The 12,207-nt window shown below is 40.1% G+C and overlaps 1 protein-coding gene across 1 annotated transcript in view; it reads left to right on the top strand.

Annotated features, from left to right (window-relative positions):
• LOC311115506 (alpha-2,8-sialyltransferase 8F-like) overlaps positions 1-12,207 on the top strand; it is a gene marked incomplete at both ends in the record, with an annotated part of 34,381 nt that overhangs the window by 15,802 nt on the left and 6,372 nt on the right. The gene's annotated exons all lie outside the window — the stretch shown is intronic.

Here is a 12,207-nt window from a genome sequence, read left to right as displayed (position 1 = left end):
ATATATATATATACAGTGGGGGAAAAAAGTATTTAGTCAGCCACCAATTGTGCAAGTTCTCCCACTTAAAAAGATGAGAGAGGCCTGTAATTTTCATCACAGGTACACGTCAACTATGACAGACAAATTGAGAAAGAAAAATCCAGAAAATCACATTGTAGGATTTTTTATGAATTTATTTGCAAATTATGGTAGAAAATAAGTATTTGGTCACCTACAAACAAGCAAGATTTCTGGCTCTCACAGACCTGTAACTTCTTCTTTAAGAGGCTCCTCAGTCCTCCACTCGTTACCTGTATTAATGGCACCTGTTTGAACTTGTTATCAGTATAAAAGACACCTGTCCACAACCTCAAACAGTCACACTCCAAACTCCACTATGGCCAAGACCAAAGAGCTGTCAAAGGACACCAGAAACAAAATTGTAGACCTGCACCAGGCTGGGAAGACTGAATCTGCAATAGGTAAGCAGCTTGGTTTGAAGAAATCAACTGTGGGAGCAATTATTAGGAAATGGAAGACATACAAGACCATTGATAATCTCCCTCGATCTGGGGCTCCACGCAAGATCTCACCCCGTGGGGTCAAAATGATCACAAGAACGGTGAGCAAAAATCCCAGAACCACACGGGGGGACCTAGTGAATGACCTGCAGAGAGCTGGGACCAAAGTAACAAAGCCTAACACCAGTAACACACTACGCCGCCAGGGACTCAAATCCTGCAGTGCCAGACGTGTCCCCCTGCTTAAGCCAGTACATGTCCAGGCCCGTCTGAAGTTTGCTAGAGTGCATTTGGATGATCCAGAAGAGGATTGGGAGAATGTCATATGGTCAGATGAAACCAAAATATAACTTTTTGGTAAAAACTCAACTCGTCGTGTTTGGAGGACAAAGAATGCTGAGTTGCATCCAAAGAACACCATACCTACTGTGAAGCATGGGGGTGGAAACATCATGCTTTGGGGCTGTTTTTCTGCAAAGGGACCAGGACGACTGATCCGTGTAAAGGAAAGAATGAATGGGGCCATGTATCGTGAGATTTTGAGTGAAAACCTCCTTCCATCAGCAAGGGCATTGAAGATGAAACGTGGCTGGGTCTTTCATCATGACAATGATCCCAAACACACCGCCCGGGCCACGAAGGAGTGGCTTTGTAAGAAGCATTTCAAGGTCCTGGAGTGGCCTAGCCAGTCTCCAGATCTCAACCTCATAGAAAATCTTTGGAGGGAGTTGAAAGTCTGTGTTGCCCAGCGACAGCCCCAAAACATCACTGCTCTAGAAGAGATCTGCATGGAGGAATGGGCGAAAATACCAGCAACAGTGTGTGAAAACCTTGTGAAGACTTACAGAAAACGTTTGACCTGTGTCATTGCCAACAAAGGGTATATAACAAAGTATTGAGAAACTTTTATTATTGACCAAATACTTATTTTCCACCATAATTTGCAAATAAATTCATTAAAAATCCTACAATGTGATTTTCTGGATTTTATTTTCTCATTTTGTCTGTCAAAGTTGACGTGTACCTATGATGAAAATTACAGGCCTCTCTCATCTTTTTAAGTGGGAGAACTTGCACAATTGGTGGCTGACTAAATACTTTTTTCCCCACTGTATATATATACAGTGGGGAAAAAAAGTATTTAGTCAGCCACCAATTGTGCAAGTTCTACCACTTAAAAAGATGAGAGAGGCCTGTCATTTTCATCATAGGTACACGTCACCTATGACAGACAAAATGAGAAAATAAATTCCAGAAAATCACATTGTAGGATTTTTTATGAATTTATTTGCAAATTATGGTGGAAAATAAGTATTTGGTCAATAACAAAAAGGTTTCTCAATACTTTGTTATATACCCTTTGTTGGCAATGACACAGGTCAAACGTTTTCTGTAAATCTTCACAAGGTTTTCACACACTGTTGGTGGTATTTTGGCCCATTCCTCCATGCAGATCTCCTCTAGAGCAGTGATGTTTTGGGGCTGTCGCTGGGCAACACGGATTTTCAACTCCCTCCAAAGATTTTCTATGGGGTTGAGATCTGGAGACTGGCTAGGCCACTCCAGGACCTTGAAATGCTTCTTACGAAGCCACTCCTTCGTTGCCCGGGCGGTGTGTTTGGGATCATTGTCATGCTGAAAGACCCAGCCACGTTTCATCTTCAATGCCCTTGCTGATGGAAGGAGGTTTTCACTCAAAATCTCAAGATACATGGCCCCATTCATTCTTTCCTTTACACGGATCAGTCGTCCTGGTCCCTTTGCAGAAAAACAGCCCCAAAGCATGATGTTTCCACCCCCATGCTTCACAGTAGATATGGTGTTCTTTGGATGCAACTTAACATTCTTTGTACTCCAAACACGACGAGTTGAGTTTTTACCAAAAAGTTATATTTTGGTTTCATCTGACCATATGACATTCTCCCAATCCTCTTCTGGATCATCCAAATGCACTCTAGCAAACTTCAGACGGGCCTGGACATGTACTGGCTTAAGAAGGGGGACACAGCAGGATTTGAGTCCCTGGCGGCGTAGTGTGTTACTGATGGTAGGCTTTGTTACTTTGGTCCCAGCTCTCTGCAGGTCCTTCACTAGGTCCCCCCGTGTGGTTCTGGGATTTTTGCTCACTGTTCTTGTGATCATTTTGACCCCACGGGGTGAGATCTTGCGTGGAGCCCCAGATCGAGGGAGATTATCAGTGGTGTTGTATGTCTTCCATTTCCTAATAATTGCTCCCACAGTTGATTTCTTAAAACCAAGCTGCTTACCTATTGCAGATTCAGTCTTCCCAGCCTGGTGCAGGTCTACAATTTTGTTTCTGGTGTCCTTTGACAGCTCTTTGGTCTTGGGCATAGTGGAGTTTGGAGTGTGACTGTTTGAGGTTGTGGACAGGTGTCTTGTATACTGATAACAAGTTCAAACAGGTGCCATTAATACAGGAAACGAGGGGAGGACAGAGGAGCCTCTTAAAGAAGAAGTTACAGGTCTGTGAGAGCCAGAAATCTTGCTTGTTTGTAGGTGACCATATACTTATTTTCCACCATAATTTGCAAATAAATTCATTAAAAATCCTACAATGTGATTTTCTGGATTTTTCTTTCTCAATTTGTCTGTCATAGTTGACGTGTACCTATGATGAAAATTACAGTCATCTCTCATCTTTTTAAGTGGGAGAACTTGCACAATTGGTGGCTGACTAAATACTTTTTTTCCCCACTGTATATATATATATATATATATATACAGTGGGGAGAACAAGTATTTGATACACTGCCGATTTTGCAGGTTTTCCTACTTGGCAAAGCATGTAGAGGTCTGTAATTTTTATCATAGGTACACTTCAACTGTGAGACACGGAATCTAAAACAAAAATCCAGAAAATCACATTGTATGATTTTTAAGTAATTAATTTGCATTTTATTGCATGACATAAGTATTTGATCACCTACCAACCAGTAAGAATTCCGGCTCTCACAGACCTGTTCGTTTTTCTTTAAGAAGCCCTCCTGTTCTCCACTCATTACCTGTATTAACTGCACCTGTTTGAACTCGTTACCTGTATAAAAGACACCTGTCCACACACTCAATCAAACAGACTCCAACCTCTCCACAATGGCCAAGACCAGAGAGCTGTGTAAGGACATCAGCGATAATATTGTAGACCTGCACAAGGCTGGGATGGGCTACAGGACAATAGGCAAGAAGCTTGGTGAGAAGGCAACAACTGTTGGCGCAATTATTAGAAAATCGAAGAAGTTCAAGATGACGGTCAATCTCTCTCGGTCTGGGGCTCCATGCAAGATCTCACCTCGTGGGGCATCAATGATCATGAGGAAGTTGAGGGATCAGCCCAGAACTACACGGCAGGACCTGGTCAATGACCTGAAGAGAGCTGGGACCACAGTCTCAAAGAAAACCATTAGTAACACATTACGCCGTCATGGATTAAAATCCTGCAGCGCACGCAAGGTCCCCCTGCTCAAGCCAGCGCATGTCCAGGCCCGTCTGAAGTTTTCCAATGACCATCTGGATGATCCAGAGGAGGAATGGGAGAAGGTCATGTGGTCTGATGAGACAAAAATAGAGCTTTTTGGTCTAAACTCCACTCGCCGTGTTTGGAGGAAGAAGAAGGATGAGTACAACCCCAAGAACACCATCCCAACCGTGAAGCATGGAGGTGGAAACATCATTCTTTGGGGATGCTTTTCTGCAAAGGGGACAGGACAACTGCACCGTATTGAGGGGAGGATAGATGGGGCCATGTATCGCGAGATCTTGGCCAACAACCTCCTTCCCTCAGTAAGAGCATTGAAGATGGGTCGTGGCTGGGTCTTCCAGCATGACAACGACCCGAAACACACAGCCAGGGCAACTAAGGAGTGGCTCCGTAAGAAGCATCTCAAGGTCCTGGAGTGGCCTAGCCAGTCTCCAGACCTGAACCCAATAGAAAATCTTTGGAGGGAGCTGAAAGTCTGTATTGCCCAGCGACAGTCCCGAAACCTGAAGGATCTGGAGAAGGTCTGTATGGAGGAGTGGGCCAAAATCCCTACTGCAGTGTGTGCAAACCTGGTCAAGACCTACAGGAAACGTATGATCTCTGTAATTGCAAACAAAGGTTTCTGTACCAAATATTAAGTTCTGCTTTTCTGATGTATCAAATACTTATGTCATGCAATAAAATGCAAATTAATTACTTAAAAATCATACAATGTGATTTTCTGTTTTTTTGTTTTAGATTCCGTCTCTCACAGTGTATCTATGATAAAAATTACAGACCTCTACATGCTTTGTAAGTAGGAAAACCTGCAAAATCGGCAGTGTATCAAATACTTGTTCTTCCCACTGTATATATATATATATATATATATACAGTTGAAGTCGGAAGTTTACATACACTTAGGTTGGAGTCATTAAAACTCGTTTTTCAACCACTCCACAATTTTCTTGTTAACAAACTATAGTTTTGGCAAGTCGGTTAGGACATCTACTTTGTTCATGACACAAGTAATTTTTTCAACAATTGTTTACAGACAGATTATTTCACTTATAATTCACTGTAGCACAATTACAGTGAGTCAGAAGTTTACATACACTAAGTTGACTGTGCCTTTAAACAGCTTGTAAAATTCCAGAAAATGATGTCATGGCTTTAGAAGCTTCTGATAGGCTAATTGACATCATTTGAGTCAATTGGAGGTGTACTTGTGGGTGTATTTCAAGGCCTACCTTCAAACTCAGTGCCTCTTTGCTTGACATCATGGGAAAATCAAAAGAAATCAGCCAAGACCTCAGAAAAACAATTGTAGACCTCCACAAGTCTGGTGGGAGCAATTTCCAAACGCCTGAAGGTACCACGTTCATCTGTACAAACAATAGTATGCAAGTATAAACACTATGGGACCACGCAGCCGTCATACCACTCAGTAAGGAGACGCGTTCTGTCTCCTAGAGATGAACGTACTTTTGTGCGAAAAGTGCAAATCAATCCCAGAACAACAGCAAAGGACCTTGTGAAGATGCTGGAGGAAACAGGTACAAAAGTATCTATATCCACAGTAAAACGAGTCCTATATCGACATAACCTGAAAGGCAGCTCAGGAAGGAGGAAGCCACTGCTCCAAAACCACCATAAAAAAGCCAGACTACGGTTTGCAACTGCACATCGTACTTTTTGGAGAAATGTCCTCTGGTCTGATGAAACAAAAATATAACTGTTTGGCCATAATGACCATCGTTATGTTTGGAGGAAAAAGGGGGTCGCTTGCAAGCCGAAGAACACCATCCCAACCTTGAAGCACGGGGGTGGCAGCATCATGCTGTGGGGATGCTTTGCTGCAGGAGGGACTGGTGCACTTCACAAAATAGATGGCATCACGAGGAAGGAGAATTTGGTGGATATATTGAAGCAACATCTCAAGACATCAGTCAGGAAGTTAAAGCTTGGTCGCAAATGGGTCTTCCAAATGGACAATGACCCCAAGCATACTTCCATAGTTGTGGCAAAATGGCTTAAGGACAACAAAGTCAAGGTATTGGAGTGGCCGTCACAAAGCCCTGACCTCAATCCTTAAAGATTTTTGTAGGCAGAACTGAAAAAGCGTGTGCGAGCAAGGAGGCCTGCAATTGCTAGGATTAAATGTCAGGAATTGTGAAAAACTGAGTTTAAATCTATTTGGCTCAGGTGTATGTAAACTTCCGACTTCAACTGTATGACTTCAACTGTACATACACACACATATATACACACATACATATCCTTTTTTAAATGATATTTCCCTTCATTACTTTCCAACCCCTCCACCCCTTCCCTAATTGGAGTAAACTTATGAACAACAATGCTTAGGCCTCTACTTCCAGCTTATACATACTACAGTAATCCCTCGTTTATCGCGGGGGTTACGTTCCGAAAATGACCCGCGATAAGTGAAATCCGCGAAATAGAAAACTTTTTTTTTTTACAATTAGCAACTATTACATGTATACAAATACAGTGACTCACGTGTAGGCCATTTCACTGCTCTTCAGACTGGGCCGCTGCATCCTGACTGCGCTCTGCAGTGTTCTCTTTTTTCCTCCTTCTTTATGTAACGAACGGAAGATTCATTGATTCCGTAATGGCGAGCAACGGCTGCATAGCTTTTACCTTCCCTTAGCATGTCCAGAAGTTTAACTTTATCTGAGATAGGTAGCATCTTCCGCCGTTTGGGCCCATCCGCAGGTGCTTTTGTCGGTCCAGGCCGTTTCGTCGACATTATGGGTTTAGGAGATGTTCGAAATTACAAGATAATTTGGCCAACTTAATGTAAATTTGCCAAGCTGTTTTATGTACGTACACATAACTGCACGAGACGACAAAATGATAGCACAATTCGTAGCATGTTTTGATACAAGAAGCGGGAGTGAGTTTTTAGCGAATCAGAATGCAGAGCACAATGCACCAAAAAAAAAAAAATGCATTATGAAAATCCGCGAAATAGCGAATCCGCGATAAGTGAACCGCGAAGTGGCGAGGGATCACTGTATATACATTTGATGGACACTGTCAAATTTTACATTAATTATATTTTGTTTGTTTTTACTCCTGAACTTCCTCCGTTCATTTTCATAATGTCCATCTGGTTTGCTTCTATATGCCATATTTTTCTAACTGTGCTCTTTCACAAAAGCTCTCAACCTATAACTTATATACTTATTATGAACACAGTATACCCTACATGAGTTATCTTGCTGTTATTAGTTGTTGTTATTAGTCCCATCCTTCAGCTCCATTCAACACCACCCATCTATCTCTTAACACCATTCATATTGGATTTCTATTTGCCATATATTTTTCAACTGTACTATGATGTTTTACAAAAGTTCTGAACCTTTCAATTCTCATTGTTTCTACAGATTGTAAATTGAAAATAAACATTTTTGCTTAAGTATTATTATATTATTGATCGATTGACTATGACTTTTCAGATCACCCAGTAGTGCTAACTGCAGGGTTAGCTCCAGGTAAATATTGCAATCCTTTAGCCATTCCTGGACCTTTGTCCAAAAACAAGCTACAAATGGACAGTACCAAAACAAATGATCTAATGATTCTGTCTCTTCGCAGCAAAATCTGCAGAGCTGGGAAGATTGTATCCCCCATATAAATAACATTCTATTGGTAGCAAGAATTTTATATAATAATTTAAATAGAACAATTCTAAGTTTTGAATCCGGCGTCGTTTTGCGTATCAGTTCATAAACACTATGCCATGGAATCGGTACGTCAAAAATCTCTTCCCAACTATTTTGCAATCTATATGGGACGGCTGTCAATCCTTTGGTCCTTAATTGAAACTGCTATACTTTTTTATTTATAACAATTTTCTTTAACCAATTATGTTCTTTAATGCAAGGCCAACAGACAAGTTCCTTACTTTTTCCCCCTTCCACTTTCCTCTTCCATTTTTTTGTGGTAATGCTGCAATTATTTGGTTGTAATTTTGGGTAGAGCAGACATTTCCATATGTTTTTGTTAGCTGCATGTGGTACATAACTCCACCAGTCCTACCGATAATATCATTTACGAAGATTATACCTTTTTTAAACATTTTGTCCAAAAAAATTGTTTTTTATCAATTAGTATATTTGAGTTTAACCACAAAATTTGTTGCAATATTTGTTCTGTTGTTTCTGGAGGATTAAATTGAAATTGCAACCAACTTTCTATGGCTTGTTTTAGAAATAGTGATATTTGGGAGATTATTTATTTTTCAAATAACGGAAAGTGAGAGGTTGTAATCTGAATAAAGGGAAAAAGGCCATTCTTGAACATTGGGTGAGACAATCTTACTAATTTGCTATAGAACCAGTTCGGATTTAAGTATAACTTTTGTATGACTGAAGCTTTTAGTGATAGGTCTAATGCTTTAATATTTAATAATTTCTGTCCTCCGAATTCATATTCATTATATAAATAGGCCCGTTTAATTTTGTCTGGCTTGCCGTTCCAAATACAATTGAATATTTTTTTCTCATATAATAAAAAAAAAACTGTAGGCAAGACCATAAGCAAATAGATAAACTGGGATAATACTAAAGAGTTAATCAGGGTGATTTTTCCACAAATTGACATGTAGCAAGATCTTTCTATTAAAATGTATTGGAGTGAGATCATTTATTTCATTTGGGATATGTATTCTGAGTATATCCACATCACCATCAGACAATTTAATTGGTAAACTACATGGTAATGTAAAAATTGTATTTTTTAGTGATCCAATACGTAATATAGTACATTTATCATAATTTGGTTGTAATCCAGAGAGGTTAGAAAATTTATCTAGATCCTCTATGAGGTTGTGGAGGGATTCAAGTTGTGGATTTAAAAGAAAACATGAACCATCAGCGTACAATGACACCTATGTTTTTAAGCCCTGGATTTCTAATCCCTTGATATTATTATTGGATCTGATTTTAATAGCTAACATCTCGATGGCCATAATAAATAGATATGCCGATAGTGGACAACCTTGTTTCACTCCTCTTGACAGTTTAAAACCTTCGGAAAATAGCCATTATTTACTATTTTACACCTAGGGTTACTATACATGATTTTAACCCAATTTGTAAGAGATTCTCCAAAATTGAAATGCTCCAGGCATTTATATATAAACCCCAGTCGTACTTTATCAAATGCCTTTTCGAAGTCTGCTATGAATAGCAGGCCTGGTTTCCTAGATTTTTCATAGTGTTCTATTGTTTCCAGTACTTGCCTTATATTATCTTCAAGGTATTGCCCATGTAGAAAACCTGTCTGATTAGAATGAATAATGTCCGACAATACCTTTTTAATTCTATGCGCTATACATTTTGCTAGAATTTTTGCATTACAACACTGAAGTGTAGGGGGCCTCCAGTTTTTTTAATGGACTGGATCTTTATATTTTTCACTTGTATCCTGTTTCAGTAATAATTAAATCACACCCTCTTCTTGAGTGTCTGATAATCTACCATTTACATAGGAGTGGTTAAAACATGCTAATAACGGTCCTCTGAGTATATAAAAAAAGGTTTGGTATACCTCGACTGGTATGCCATCCAACCCTGGAGTTTTCCCGGACTTAAAGTCTTTAATTGCATCCAGAAGTTCCTTCTCTGTAATTTCACTTTCACATGAGTCTTTCTGTATGGCTGTTAATTTTACATTATCAATAGAAAAATAATATCTTCAATTTGCTTCAGTTAGAGGAGATGGAGGCGACTGAAACGAAAACATATGCTTAAAGTACTTTGTTTACTCCTTCAAAATATCATTTGGTGAATCATGGGTGACTCCGTCATTTGTAACCAGTTTCAGTAAATTCTTTTTGGCAGCATTCCTATGTTGAAGATGAAAAAATAATTTGGTGCATTTTTCCCCATATTCCATCCAGTTTGCTTTATTTTTATAATATATTACACTTGATCTTTCTTGAATAAGTTCATCCATTTCTTTTAGTTTTTCCTCTAATGTATTCTGAGCCTCTATGTTACAGTTTTTATTGCTATCTATCTGTTCTGTTAGACCTTCTATTTCCTTTGTTAGTGTGGACTCTTTTGACCTAAATTGCTTTTGTTTTCTAGATGAGTACTGAATTGCATGGCCTCTAAAGGCACATTTAAAGGTGTCCCATACAATAAGGGGATTTGCTGTACCTATGTTATGTCGGAAGAAATCAGTTATAAATTCCTCTGTCCTAGTTAAAAACAAGTTATCATCCAATAGGCTTTGATTAATTTTCCAATATCCTCGCCCACGTGGATATTCAGTAAGAGTAATGTATATGCCGATTATATGATGGTCCGACCGCATTCTGTACCCTATCAACACTTTTTAAACTTTTGGTGCCAACGAGAATGACATAGGAAAGAAGTCAAGACGACTAGCTTGATTGAGTCTCCGCCATGTATATCTCACTAGATCAGGATATTTAAGCCTCCATATATCTACTAGTTCTAATGTATCCATGACATTCACAATTTCCTTAAGAGCATGAGGGTGATTGTTTGTAGTGTGATTTCCTTTACGGTCCATTGAGCTATTTAAAACGGTATTATAATCTCCCACCATAATAATAGAGTCTTGAATTGCTTGCATAGTTGATCATTTATTATATATATTGTCAAAGAAGTGTGGATCATGGAAATACTCACCAAGTATTATTCTATCTTCCAGCTAAAGGAGTCTTTTTCCACATTTTGTTGTTACAGCATGAATTTAAAATGGATTAAATTGAGATTTTATGTCACTGGCCTACACACTATACCCCATAATGTGAAAGTGGAATTATGTTTTTCGAAATGTGTACAAATTAATAAAAAAAAGAAAGCTGAAATGTCTTGAGTCAATAAGTATTCAACCCCTTTGTTATGGCAAGCCTAAATAAGTTCAGGAGTAAAAATGTGCTTAATAAGTTACATAAGTTCCATGGACTCTGTGTGCAATAACAGTGTTTAACGTGATTTTTTTTATGACAACCTCATCTCTAAACCCCACACATAAAATTATCTGTAAGGTCCCTCAGTCGAGCAGTGAATTTCAAACACAGATTCAACCACAAAGACCAGGGACGTTTTCCAATGCCTCGCAAAGACTGGCACCTATTGCTCCCTTTGAGCATGGTGAAGTCATTAATTACACTTTGGATGGTGTATCAATATACCCAGTCACTACAAAGATACAGGCGTCCTTCCTAACTCTTTTGTTCCCCAATTGGTAGTTATAATCTTGTCTCATCGCTGCAACTCCCCAACGGACTCGGGAGAGGCGAAGGTCGAGAGTCATGCGTTCTCCGAAACACACTGCTCACTTAACACGGAAGCGAGCCGCACCAATGTGTCGGAGGAAACACCATCCAACTGACAACCGTAAGTCAGCTTGCAGGTGCCCGTACCACCACAAGGACTTACTAGAGCACGATAAGACAAGGAAATCCCCCCAGCCAAACCCTCCCCTAACCCGGACAACGCTGGGCCAATTGTGAGCCGGTCACGGCCGGCTGTGACACAACCTGGGATCGATCCCGAGGCTGTAGTGGCACCTACACACTAGGTGCCGATGGGCCACTCGGGAGGCCCCCTTCCTAACTTGCCAGAGAGGAAGGAAACCGCTCATGAGTTCAATGGTGACTTTAAAACAGTTACAGAGTTTAATGGCTGTGATAGGAGAAGAGTGAGGATGGAGCAACAACATTGTAGGTACTTCACAATACTAACCTAAATTACAGAGTGAAAAGAAAGAATCCTGTACAGAATAAAAAAAATTCCAAAACATGCATCCTGTTTGCAATAATAGTAGAAGTTGAAAAGCTTTAAGTTCCTCAGCGTACACATCACTGACATTCTGAAATGGTCCACCACACAGACAGTGTGGTGAAGAAGGCGCACCAGCGCCTCTTCAACCTCAGGAGGCTGAAGAAATTCGGCTTGGCCCCTAAGACCCTCACAAACTTTTACAGATGAACCATTCAGAGCATCCAGTCAGGCTGTATCACCACCTAGTACGGCAACTGCACCGTCCACAACTGTAGGGCTCTCCAGAGGGTGGTGAGGTCTGCCCAACGCATCACCGGGGGCACACTGCCTGCCATCCAGGACATCTACAGCACCCGGTGTCACAGGAAAGCTAAGAAGATAATGAAGAATCTCAACCACACTATATATACAAAAGTATGTGGACACCCCTTCA

This window comes from Coregonus lavaretus (genome assembly GCF_964263955.1).
Source record: "Coregonus lavaretus genome assembly, chromosome: 3".
In the NCBI taxonomy this organism is placed as follows: domain Eukaryota; kingdom Metazoa; phylum Chordata; class Actinopteri; order Salmoniformes; family Salmonidae; genus Coregonus; species Coregonus lavaretus.
This window is presented reverse-complemented; position numbering and strand designations above follow the sequence as displayed.